This window comes from Pteropus vampyrus, unplaced genomic scaffold (genome assembly GCF_000151845.1).
Source record: "Pteropus vampyrus isolate Shadow unplaced genomic scaffold, Pvam_2.0 Scaffold194, whole genome shotgun sequence".
Lineage (NCBI taxonomy): Eukaryota > Metazoa > Chordata > Mammalia > Chiroptera > Pteropodidae > Pteropus > Pteropus vampyrus.
In genome coordinates, this window is record NW_011888975.1 from 465,295 (window position 1) to 478,129 (window position 12,835).

The 12,835-nt window shown below is 39.9% G+C and overlaps 1 pseudogene; it reads left to right on the plus strand.

Moving 5' to 3' along the window:
• Positions 1 to 1,351: 1,351 nt before the first annotated feature.
• On the plus strand, positions 1,352 to 4,892 carry LOC111746589 (annotated as a pseudogene).
• Positions 4,893 to 12,835: the final 7,943 nt, after the last annotated feature.

Here is a 12,835-nt window from a genome sequence, read left to right on the forward strand (position 1 = left end):
TTATAAATAGTTTGGATCTTATCAAGTTGGTGTAGTGGAAGGTAAATAGGTAAGGATGTTGATCAAATTAGTGGGAGAATATTAAAGGTAATGAGTTATGTAGTTTAAGCTGCATAGAAAAGGAAGAGGACAGAGAGCAGCTGAATACATGGGGACTAGAAGAAATCAAGAGACTGGTGGTCTTGATGCGGTATGAAAATAGGATATAGTAAAAGTGATCAAATGATGGAGTTGGAGGACCAGAGTCTATGATCAGAGATTAGTATGTTTTAATTCAAGATTTCAAAGGAGAACATGTGTGGGTGATGTAAAGGTCCCACGTGAGATCACTGGAGTGTGTGGCTTATGTGGAACACACATAAAGGTCACTGCAATGGAGATGATCAAGAACTAAAGAGGCCACGTACACAGTGAATGCACCAAAGATGACAGCAAGATGGCATATTGAAGAAGACCACGAGCCAGCATGACAGGAGGCCAACAGATAAAAGCAGCAAACAATTCTATATTAAATTGAACTATATAAAACATTTCTTATAAAACAAATGTGTGTCTCTATGTCTCTATGTATGTATGTATGTATGTATGTATGTATGTATGCATGTATGTTTGTATGTATCTATGTATCTACCTACTTATCAATCATATTATCTGTCTCTAATACTACAGGTCCCTAAGTGTTTATACATGTATAATATTCAGTCATGCTAAAGGTGATTTGCAATGAAGTAACTGGCTTGTGAGTGTCATTACTGATGAGTTGATGCTATCGTAATTTTTCATACGTCTTGAAAAATGACTTGATCAGTTCTAATACTTCAATATACTATAACTGTATATAGTTTTAGCTATGAATCATGTTGTTTTTTTCCTTCCATGCCACTTATGAGAAAAATTATTTTGACTACACACATTAGCAATCAGTATCCTGATTCTATTCATAAGAATATTACTATAATTCTTTCTACTCTTTTATTACCTCTGTTGATAAAATGGAAAAAGATTCCATCTCTAATTACATATAACTAAACCCTGGGATGAGAAACAGTAGTGTTTGACCTGAGAAGTTGTTAAAGACAGTCTGGCTGAGGGAGAAGATGTGACTGAACTTCCAACAAATCGGCTATTTCTGGCCTAAAATTCCACCATTATCACGTCATGCTTTTAGAATAAGCTCTGATTAGCCTTTTTCTAGGTTTCTTTGAAAGGGCAAATGCCCACATCAAAAGGACAACTCAATAAATTCCTGTCATGTTACTGTAAATCAGTTTATTAGATCGTTCTCCTACAGGATAGGAAGACCAAGTCAACGTGGGAACATCAGGTATTTTCGTGGAGAAAATCAGCTGAAATGGGAGTGGACAACAGAAAGGTGAGAGGTGGCAGCTGTAAGATCTTTGTCTTTTCAGCTGTATTTAAGAGGTTTTCAAGAAAAGGGGTCATGTGTTCTCATACGCTTGCCCTCTTAAAAATGAAGCATGTATTTACACATGCGTAGGTAGAAAATTAAGGATCTATTGTATATAAATCCTAAGGTCACACGACACTTGATAAAAGTGTTGAATATAAAAGGATTTATATTAAACCAAAGACTTCAGAAATCCTTTCTTTATGTACTACTTTCGTTTCCTAATTTGGAGGGGCTCTGTGCATAACTACGGATGTGATAAAATTCACATGCTCAGATAAGCCCCAATGGCAAGTGCTCTTCCTCACGTTTGCTACTCCAATGTCACCTTTGTCAAGTCCCAACAACCAAAGGAGCTCACTGCTGCCAAACCCGGATCCGAAGGTGCAGAGATGGACTCTACTTGACGGGTGGAGCCACAAAGTCACACCACAAAAAGGAATGCACACAGGGATGAGAAGGATGTCTTGCCATTTCTGCAAAGCACGGACATGAGGAAGGTGTGGAAGGACACTCCATAAACGGACAATACTGTCACTTCAGGGGAGGTTTGGTGAAGGAAACAGTATTTTACTCACTTGTATTTGTTTGACCACTATGCCAAGCATTCGTTAACCTCGTAAGTTTTTAAGTAGAAAAATTTAGTAAATATAAAAGCTATAATGATTACATTCTTATCAACGAAAGCTTTATTTAATGAAAACCTTAATTCATCGGCATGCAAAAGAATAACGGAAAATAGAAAGAAAACATCCAAATAGAGCAATCTTGTCAATATCATAGCACTGCTGAAGAAGGAGACCAGATCAAGAAATGACTTTACTGGATGATTTACAAAACGGTTTTGCAACTTCACAGCTCACAGATTGTTTTTCACTGCATACATCTAGGCTTCTGCTGCTAAGTTTCACTTTCAAATGTCAAAGCCATCCTTCAGGAAATACACATGCTCAGCCCTTTACTTAAAAAATATCTACTGCCTTGTCACCACTGATGGATGAAAGGACATTCTCGGATCTTTTCACCAAGGACCAGTCATATTAAACCTCCTCCGGGCTCTAACTTAGTAATATGAAATGTACAGTACTAGTCACAAGTTCTTTTTTATGACTAAGAATTTGCAAAGAATTTGACCAAGTGTCCTTTCCTAGTTTGGGTGTTATCGAGGCTAGGGGAACTAATATCACAATGACCTATAAAAACATCTCAGGGCTCGTTCCTCCCCTCTCCTCTCTTCTCCTCTCCTTCCCTCCCTCCCCTTTAAGGTAAGTATTTTTGTACTTCTGTCCTCACCAAGGGAATCTGAAATACAAATCATATGCTAGTATTTATGACACACCCGGTCTGTCCTATGGCTTTTGCAGACTCTACTGTTCGCTAGAGTGCTTAGTTATCACTTACCTGACTGCACCCCGCAGACTACAACACCGAAATCGTTTGTACTAAAGCATGTCAGAGGGAGGCCCTTTGTCTGGGCGGTCCCAGCCTACAGGAAGTCATGTCGAAGACCTTCCCTTGGAGAGACATCTCTCCACCACATGGGTGCCCATCAGGCCCTCTCTGCCCAACAGTCAAGTACCAGAGCCTGGATACAGGTCATGCTGCCCGACAACACAGGAACATCCAAAGGCATGGCACACCAGAGTAGTCAGTCATTATCCCCAAGGTCTTTAGTTCTAGATGTCACTAAGTCATGATTTTAGAAATCATGCATGTGAAAGCCACTTGATCTTGTATCAATATCTGGTAAAATGAATGACTACCCTGTATAGATTTTTTGACTAAAATTTCTCCAAAATGAAATTACTCTAAAATGAATTGGTTAAAATCAGAAATTGTCTGAAAATAAAAATCTTTGCAGTCATTGCTTTTGAAAAAAAAAAAAAGTACTTTTTTGTGTATTCTGAGACTGTTTAGCAACTTTTTATGCTACTATTCATTTTAAGTCTTTTCTTCATAAACTATTTGGTTTGGGGACCGTGTCTGTTGTACTTGTTCGCAAATGTTAATTTATATTTCAGTATTTTAATTTACTTTTTAAATCTTATAAAATGATTTTAAATTCCTTGGTTCACATTTTCAAGAATTATAAAATAATATTTCTCTATCAAATTAACTTTACTCAAAATTAATTTATTAATATTTAAAGTGTCTAACCACTTGGTCATATATATTCATTTTTAAGCAACCTACAATAATTTTCGACTTTTAAGAAGACATCTTACTTTATCCACTTTCCATGACATTTAACTACGTATTCCTAACTTTTTGCAACATAAGAAATTGTGGCAAATCATTCTCTATAAAGAAAAGTAGAACTTCCGAAGCAGTGTGAAGAAGGGGTGAGAACTCCCCCTGGACTCACCGAAGTCCACGCACTGGGGAGTCCCCGTGACGCCCCCACGCCACTGCCGTCACGCCCAAGAGAGAGGCTGAAGGGGACGCTAAAGGAGGCAACGGAGGAACCACACAGAAGATCCACAAGGTGATCTGCCACACCGGCTCCTCCAAAGCCAGAGCCCAGCCCTGAAAAGGCCCCTGCAGAGAAGGGCGAGAAGGGAGAAAGGAGAAAGCTGATGGAAAGAACCTCGCAGAAAATGGGGACGCTCCGCCAGGCCAGGCACAGGAAGCTGAAGGCACCAGAGAGGTCGAGTGACGAGTGTGCATTTTTAACAACTTTGTATTTCTGGTGGCTGTACAGTTTGAAATATTATTTTTTATCAAGTTTTATAAAAATGCAGAATTTTGTTTTACCTTTTTTTTTTTTTTAAGCAATGTTGTTAGCACACAACACACTTCATTATTTTGGGGGGAAGAAAATACATTGCTAAGAGAATGCCTCCAAAGCTGGATTGATGTGGGGGAAAAGCACCTTTCCCTCCAGTTCTGAGAGACTTTCTCTTGCTTCCTGGGAGGAGGGCGCCATTGATGTTGGCACACATTAGCCACCTGGGCACAAACACCTTGTGGTGTAGAAAAGCTAAAATTTGCTTTCGTGTCTTTTCTCTCTCTCCACCTTAAGCATAGACTTGACTCCTTTAAACTCAGAGACCAGTTGGGACCTGATCCTCCAAAACTGGTTACCAGTATGGCAGGCAATCCAAACTTTCTAGTGTCACCATTGAAATGGCATGCCTCAAAAGAGCAGCACTTCCTTTTTAGATTGTGGACCTACAGATTGATAATTCTGCCATTTCATTCCATTTCCTGAAAGTCAGGGTTGGCTAGTGAATAGTTGTTAAATATGCTTAATGTGAGAGCATCGGATGAAGCCTTCATCGGGTTTCACTGTGGCTTTCTGATTTTGTTGGTCCGTTGAACAAGGGAGTTTGGAAGTTGGATACTGTTAATGATTACCTGCCCATGTCCTGCCTGAAACCATGATTGTTAATGACAAGGATCTTTAGTAAAGCTGGATACAGTTTGGCTTGGAAAAAAAAAAGTAAAACTTCCAAAAGGAACAAATAAATGCCTGATTTTTTTTTTCCCTTTGTCAAAAATTTTTTTAAAAACATTATGGTTTAGAATGCTATTTTAACATTGGAATAAGAATTAAAGAGATTAGAGATACTCTCTAGGTCATTTTTGTTAATTTAGTTTTCCAATAATCACAGGCATCATTGTACCATCCACCCTAAATATTTGATACATGATTAGCGTTATTCTCTTTTATGAACAAATGATTTTATAATGAAGTGGTAAACATCCCTTGAAAGGTTACAGAGATTGGAAATATTCATTTTTGACCACTATCAATTGTTTTCAACCAATAGATTTTGAGAAAATCACCTAGCTTTGATTTGCCCATATTTAACTTTGCCCATTTTATATTTCAAATGCACAAATTAATTTCCAAACTCGAAGTGTTAGAAAATGAATTCTCACATCATTTGTGTAGTCCAGGTATTTACTGTATGCAAAGGGATTCATTGTCATCCAGCCTCAAAGGTGATATTAGTGATAGTCTCATCAGAAAGTCTAGGCTTAATCACCTCTGACACCTGAATGTCTCTTTCCCTGGAATGTTAGGAAGTCCTTCTTCAAAAAATTTAATTTATTGGGGTGACATTGGTTAATAACATGATATAAGTCTCAAGTGTACAATTCTGTAATGTGTCATCTGTATATTGCAATGTGTGCTCACCATCATCATTAGTTTCATTCTCCTGGTGCTCTAGGCTTTTAAAAGATATTTTCATGGGAGTCTGCTCAAGATTTCCCTTCCTCCTGTCCTCCTTGTGCACAGAAGTCCCTCTGGGATTCTGTCTTGTAGCATGAAGAAGGTCTAACTAGAAGGTGGATGCACGCACGAAACTGGAGACACCAGACAAGGAGCCAAAGACCAGCCTTGCACTGTTCAAGGCAGCACTCTCCCCGTGCAAGGGAGGGAGTTTGCTTTTGCTGGCAGAGCTCATGCAGTCTCAGAGAAAAGCCTCTTCCTGGTCCAGGCCTGTCTCCATGGTTCCAGAAAACGCACTGTCCTCTCGACAAGCAGGCAAGCACTCTGGGCTGCCTCCACCACCACCACCACCACCACAAGTAATTCTGAAAATGACAGTTATTGGTGTCTGTTTTGGGAATACCCTTGTTCCCAGAATCACAGTGCTTGTAGCACTGGTGGCTTCCTCCTCCTCGTTCTATCAAGAAGCCAGAGATGTTATCGGCCTTGGGCAGGAAAGGTCAGCCCAGGAGCTGGGCCATTCAGGATTTTCCCAGTAGACATTATCATGAGACTTCTGAGATTTTGTCGCTTGCTCCTGCGTGGAGTGTAAAGAACTGATAAGAGAGGAGGATGACATAGGTAAGAGAGCTGGCCCGGCAGTCAGCAGACTGCCAGTCCCAAAGAGTTGGGTGGATAAATACCCGTTCCGTATGGCTTCCCAGAGTTTCCTCTCGGGATTGATCTCTATGCCCCTCGGGGACAGCACACCCTTCATTCACAGCCTTCCCTTCCCCGTCTCACTCCTCCACTCCCCGTTCGACCTTTCAGATAAACGACTCACACGTATTATTCATCTGCTGAGGGATCCCACACTAAGATGCGGTGGGATCGCACATGATGGAAACAGGTCCTGGAAGATGAGAGCAAAATGGGAATAAAGGCATAGACCGAGGGGCGAGTCCAGCGGGAGGAAAAAGGCATCTTTCAGGGTTGGGGACCGTATACGTCAAACTCTTTCAGCCGTTGCTTTGGGCTTCCCTGGGGCTCATGGGCCTTTCGGCCCTCCTGGCCTATAAAGCGCATGGGTGGAACATCTTTCTGAGGCCACGAGATACAGATCCTGGGCCCATGGCAGGTGCTTGTAAGGTCGATGTCTGCCTCTCCGCCCACACTTTCTGTTCGATAGAGGAAGAGAGAGAAGGAGGAGGACGGGGAGGAAAGAAAGTTTACCCAAAAAATAGAAGGAGAGAGAGGGAGAAGAAAATTCGATTTCACTATTTTCAGCACTTACTGTATATGAGGCACCTCACTGACTTTTCGCAGCGACAGTATGTGATAGGCATTTTATTACTCCCATTGTAGAGATAAACATACTAAATTTAAAGAGGTTAAATAAAATTCTCCTAAATCACGCAACTGCCAGTTTAAGGAGCTGGGATTCAGATTCGGGTCTTCCTTCTCCACTCAAAATCCTTTAGCAGTGTCCCATTATTTAGATGTAAGGTCTCTCCGTGGTCTGTTCACACAGTCTAGTGGAATATGAAAACTCCCGGCCCGGGAGTGAGAAAAACAGATCTCTAGTTCTGGATCTGCCAGTCACAACCCCACTGGGATTACGCTCCAGTCACCTCCTCTCTCCGGGCTCAATTTCTTTGCCAGTAAATTAAGGAGCTAGACTAAACGACAGAAAAGCATCTGCCAGTTTAGAATCCCTTCCACTTTCACCTTCCGTCACCTTGGTCTGGAGGGACACATTCCCAGACCCCCGGTGGATGCCTAAAACTGCGGCTAGTACTGAACCCGATATAAACCAGGCTTTTTCCTATACATGCAGACCTATAATAAAGTTTGATTGATAAATTAGGCACAGTACGAGGTTAAAAGCAATAACTGATTATAAAATAAAACAATTTTAACGATATACTGTAATAACAGTCATATGAACGGCTCTGGGGCCATTATGAAGTCAAATAAGGGTTACCTGAACACAAGCACTGTGATACTGTGGCTACGGATGTGATATGATCATCCGTATCATATCACATCCAAGCAGCTAAGAGGCGGGTACCATCCGCAGTGTGGCTATGCTGGACAGAGGGTGATTCACAGCCCTGGGAGGATGGAGCAGGACAGCAGGGGAGTCCTCATGCTATAGAATGGCATGCAATCTAAAATTTGTGAATCGTTTATTTCTGGAATTTTCTGTTTAATATTTCTGGACTGTGGTTGACTATAGATAACTGAAACCACTGCACATTCCAACAAACCTGGAAAAACCTTCCTTCTCCTAACGTCTTGCCCTTGCCCACCCCAACTACTCTGCCCCGAAGGCCGCCCCTGCTTAAATCCTTTGCACCTAAGTCCTCCGTATCTTCCAAACGCTCTCTTCCAGAAAAGCATATTTTATCCCTCAAGCTCCGGCATCCCTTGTTTTTTTTTTTGTTTTCCTTCTACAGAAGTTCTACAGCAGGAACTGTCTTATTTACCTTTTTTGTATTATAATATGTTTATGTTAAGGTCCCTTTGTGGGGTTCGTCATTTTCTATCAGAACACAGAACACATATTAGAAGCTTAGGTGTGTCATTTGTTGAACGAATAAACATAGAAAATATGGATGAGTCATATATACCTTATTCCTATAGACACTGGTACTTCTCCCTCTACCATACTACCAAGCATGAGATCCTAAAATTAAAACCCCTCTCAATTGTATTTTCTATCTTCAACTCTAGTCAAGAGTAAACTTTCTTAGGTGTTCATTCACAATGAAACTAAATCTCCATTAATTTTTTCCTGTAAAACTTTCAAGTGCCTACCTGACAGGATGTGTTCTTCTGTGGGCAGAAACTTGGAAGGTCTGAGACACTGGAAAAAACCTTGAGTGATATCTTTGAAACAGTCTAGAATATCAATTAATGATTCTTTAAATCAACGTGAATTAGTTTCTTTATAGATAAGACAAACATAACTTTTCTAGGTATTGGTGATACCTTCCCATCACTGGGGAATGGTTTTCAAATTTCCCTTTATTGTTTTTTAGCCAGTTTGATTGATTAGATCTACAATGCTGGCTAAACAGAATGTCTTGGTCAGAATGAAGGGAGTGAGATGAGTTTGTAAGAAAGTCAACAAGTTCAGCTAATGTCTCGTTTTCTTTCACACCCATGACTTTGAAGACATTGATAAGGCATGTATTGATTACCATGGACAATTGTAATCACAATATTATTAATAAACTATAATATCCTTGAAGATAAAGTATCTTATTCATCTCTAAATTTCCTAATTCCTAACGCAGATGGAGTAGATGCTGTTGGTTGTCTACCCAAGTCCCTTCTTGCTTTCTCTTTTGCCTATAGAAACCCAGCTGTGCTGAGGTATTAGAATCCCATCTGCTTTCTGGAACATTGCCTCTCTCCAGCCCTGGGGGACAGAGGCAAATCTTTATAATCTCTTTAAACCAAGGGTGGCAATCTCAACCTCTTTGTCAATGATACTTTAGAAATGGGCACGTGACACAATTCTGCTTTATGAGAACCAAGGGGAAGCCACCTGGGTACTTTTTGGGGGAGTCATCTTTGATCTTAAAAGGAACCAAAGACAGACATTCTCTTTTAAGCCCATGAACGTTGAAATCTGCGTGGGATGCCTTGGAACTATAGCTGCCATCTTGAGCCTTGAAAAGATTTAACCTGGGACAACAAGAAAAACTCTGAAGATGACAGAACTGAAAGGCTGAATAAATATGGCTCCCCAGTGACACTTTTGAGCCATTAACCAACCCTAAAACTCCCCACCCTCTAGACTTTTTGTAAGAAAGAAACTTTTGAGCCGATCTCTCCGTTACTTGCAGCCAAAGCATCCTAGTTGATAGAGTTGGGGTATTTGTATAACTTACTACCTAAGTAATTTCTTATTATTCTTAATGTTAGTCTTCATAATATCTAATAATATAAATAGTAATAATTTATAACCTTTACTCTACGCTGTGAAAAACAATGTACTAGGCACTTGTATAAACTATTTCATTCAATACCAATAAGTGAGATAGGTGTGATTACTCTCATTTTACGATAAGGAAAATGAGGCCCATAAAGCATCAGGAACTTGACATAATGTTCACAGTGAGTAACAGCACCCAGGATTTGAGGCTAAGTCAATCTGCTTGGATTCCACCATCTTTCAACAATCCTATGTAAACTTCTCGATTAGTTTGTCTTGAAAATTACATTCTGAGCAGCTCAGGATTATCATCCCCACTTGAATGAAAAAGATCTCAAATCTTTCTACTAATACTTTACTATACCTATAATAGGAGATTGAATTCCTTATTTTATAACTTCTCACAAAAAAAGCCCAAGAGTATGTAGCTTCACTGGTGAATTCTACCAAATGTTTAAGGAAGAATTTATACCAATTTTTTAAAAAATTTTCAAAAAATATATAATTAGAGGGAATAATTCACAACTTACTCTATGAGACCAATATTACCAGATACCTGAACCAGACAAAGATAGCACAAAACAAACAAACAAACAAACCCCATTAAAAAAACTACAGAACAATATCTTTATAAATAAAAATACAAAAATCCTCAAAAAATACAGGCAAGTTTAATCCAGCAACATTTTAAAAGGATTATATTTCATAACCGTGAGAAAACTATCTTCCTGGAATAATTCCCAAATGCGAGGTGGCTTTAATGCAGAGACCCCATCGGTGTAATACACCAGGCATATCTGTAGTGACTTAGATTAGCGGTTGCCTTGGCGTCAGATGAGGAGTGTGGGGAGTGAATACTAATACGCTTGGGAGTGTTTTTCGGCATAATAAAAATGCTCTAAATCTAGACTATGGTGATGATTGCACAATTCTGCAAACCTACCCAAAACTATTGAATTGTATACTTTAAAGGGGTGGATGTTTTGATATATGGATTGTATCTTTATAAAGATGTCAAAAAATAAAACAACAAAATATAAATCATTAATTTGATCTTAGGTATTAGTTAATGAAAACTAATGAGGCTTTCATGCATTTTAAATATCTCTGCAAAATTTATTCTACACGTTTTATTTTCACCGCCATCCGTGAGGTCCAAAGGATTGAAGTGAGTTCTCAGAGACCTACAAATGATTAGTTTCTGGTCGGTTCTTTCAAATTTGAATTTATGTAAATTCACCGAATATATCCTGAGCATGTGGTATATACTAGATATTCTGGTAGGTACTGCAATGGGTAGACACAAAAACATTTAAAAACTTTGATTTAGAACATGATCGTCAGAGCATCTGTTCTCAAGACCCAATTATTTATTTATGATTTAAAATGCAAGTCTCATTCAGGATTAAATGTTCTTAGGAGAACACCTTGACGTTTTCAGTTAGCTAAACTAAATATTGTCATTTATTAATTATCTATAGTGAAAATCAATTATTTGTGGAAATTTAATACTGTTATATACTTTTTAAAAAACTATTTGAGTTAATAGCATATGCTTGATATTTAACTGGGCACAGTAAGAAAATGTGAGCTTGTTAGTTACTCAAAAGTTCCAGGCGATTCTGTACTCCATCACTATTTCTACCTTAGGAATTATTCAGCTTTTACTTGATTCTAGTTGTTAAGGTGTGTAGGGATAACAAATTCCGCCCATTTAATAGTTAGGAAGACTGTGTTTAGAGTAGTAATTAGTTATTCAACATAGCTGGGAAGTGATCTGGACCTGATTCGTCTAACTCCATCGGCCTTTTAAATTAAATATCTTCAGTACCAGAAAGCTGCCCTTACACCAGGCTCAGAGAAAGGCAGGTGGAATTAAGTGTCCGAACTCATTTCCGGGTTACTCAACCCTGGGAAGGTGTGCCAGAGGAGAGCTCGCCGTGGGGTGAAGGTGCCAGTGTCAAACAGGAAGGAAAGGCAAGCGGAGATGCAGTGATTTATTCAGTTTGGAGCCCAGGCCCGAGTCAGGGAGCCGGATTCTCGTGTGGGGTCTGTCATAAAGCCTCAGCGTCATTTGAGTAAGTCACTGGAGCGCCCCAGACCCCCGTTTCCTCATCAGTAAAATGAGGAGGTTGGGTTAAACACCTCTGCAGTCTTTTCCAGCCTTCTCCTTCTGTGGTCCCTTGCTAGCACAGGGCCAAACGAGCAATCCCATTTTCCTCCGTCTAGACCATCTTCGATTCGCTGCTCTACGTGTCATCGTTTTAACACACCAATCGCTATGATTTTTTTATCGCCTCGTTTCTTTTCTAACCAACCCTTACTTTTAAAACGGCATTCTCTTGCATGTTTGAACATTCTCTTTCCTACCTGTATGAAACACTGGTGCATTTAAAAAACTTTCCTCTCTACCTTTAAATATTTGGAGTTTTATCAGTGACCACATGAATTTTTATATTTTTCATGGACATCTTCAAAAAGTGTTGGCACTGTGGTCAGTTTAAGCACGATTTGTGGGCTGCGACCTGGGTGAAAGGTCCACTCACGTTCTCAGAAATGGTTACGTGCCAGGTACCGGTTTCTGCACAGGATCTCAGGGTAGCCTGAAATCCATATTTGATGCCCTGGGAAAATAGTCATCCTCTAGGTCAAGAGAAAGGCATCCAATGCCACTGACCTTGCCATATTTCTATTGCCTGAAATACAGCAGGAAAAAATGGGAGGAAATGGGATGGTGAATACTTTTTACCAACACAAATATAAGACAGAGAGGACTGAGAGGCTGGCCTGTTAACTTCAGAGAACGGACAGTGCAGGACCGAGGAGGCTGGGCCGGCACAGCCCGCTCCGAAGAAGGTGAGAACCCAGGGGATCTAACTGGGCCTCTGGATGAGGCGCCGCGCTGGAAACATACTGGGAAAGATCTGCACTTAACCTAGCACCTAGCTTCTCTAGCATGAGGGCCATTTGCTCATTAATTTCATTTAAAGCTCCAAAAGGTCGAATATCTTTTAGGTTTCTTCATCGATGATGTGTCATATATGTTTATTACCTAAATAAATACAATCAAAATGTCACTTGGGCATAGGTGTACTACCAGTAGGAAAGGCACAGTATTGCTGCTGACAAGTACTGAACTCAAAACCCTGAAACAAGTCATAACGGTCTCAGCACCTCTACTCAGATGTGTTCCTTGGTCTTCATTAGAGGTGTTTCTTAGGTAAACTTAGGGTGTGAGAGTCAAACTCAGTATCACCCAGTGGTCTTAGACATCACTCTCTATATATTTTAAAACTTGTCCAGGGAGATCAAGACTGGAGGG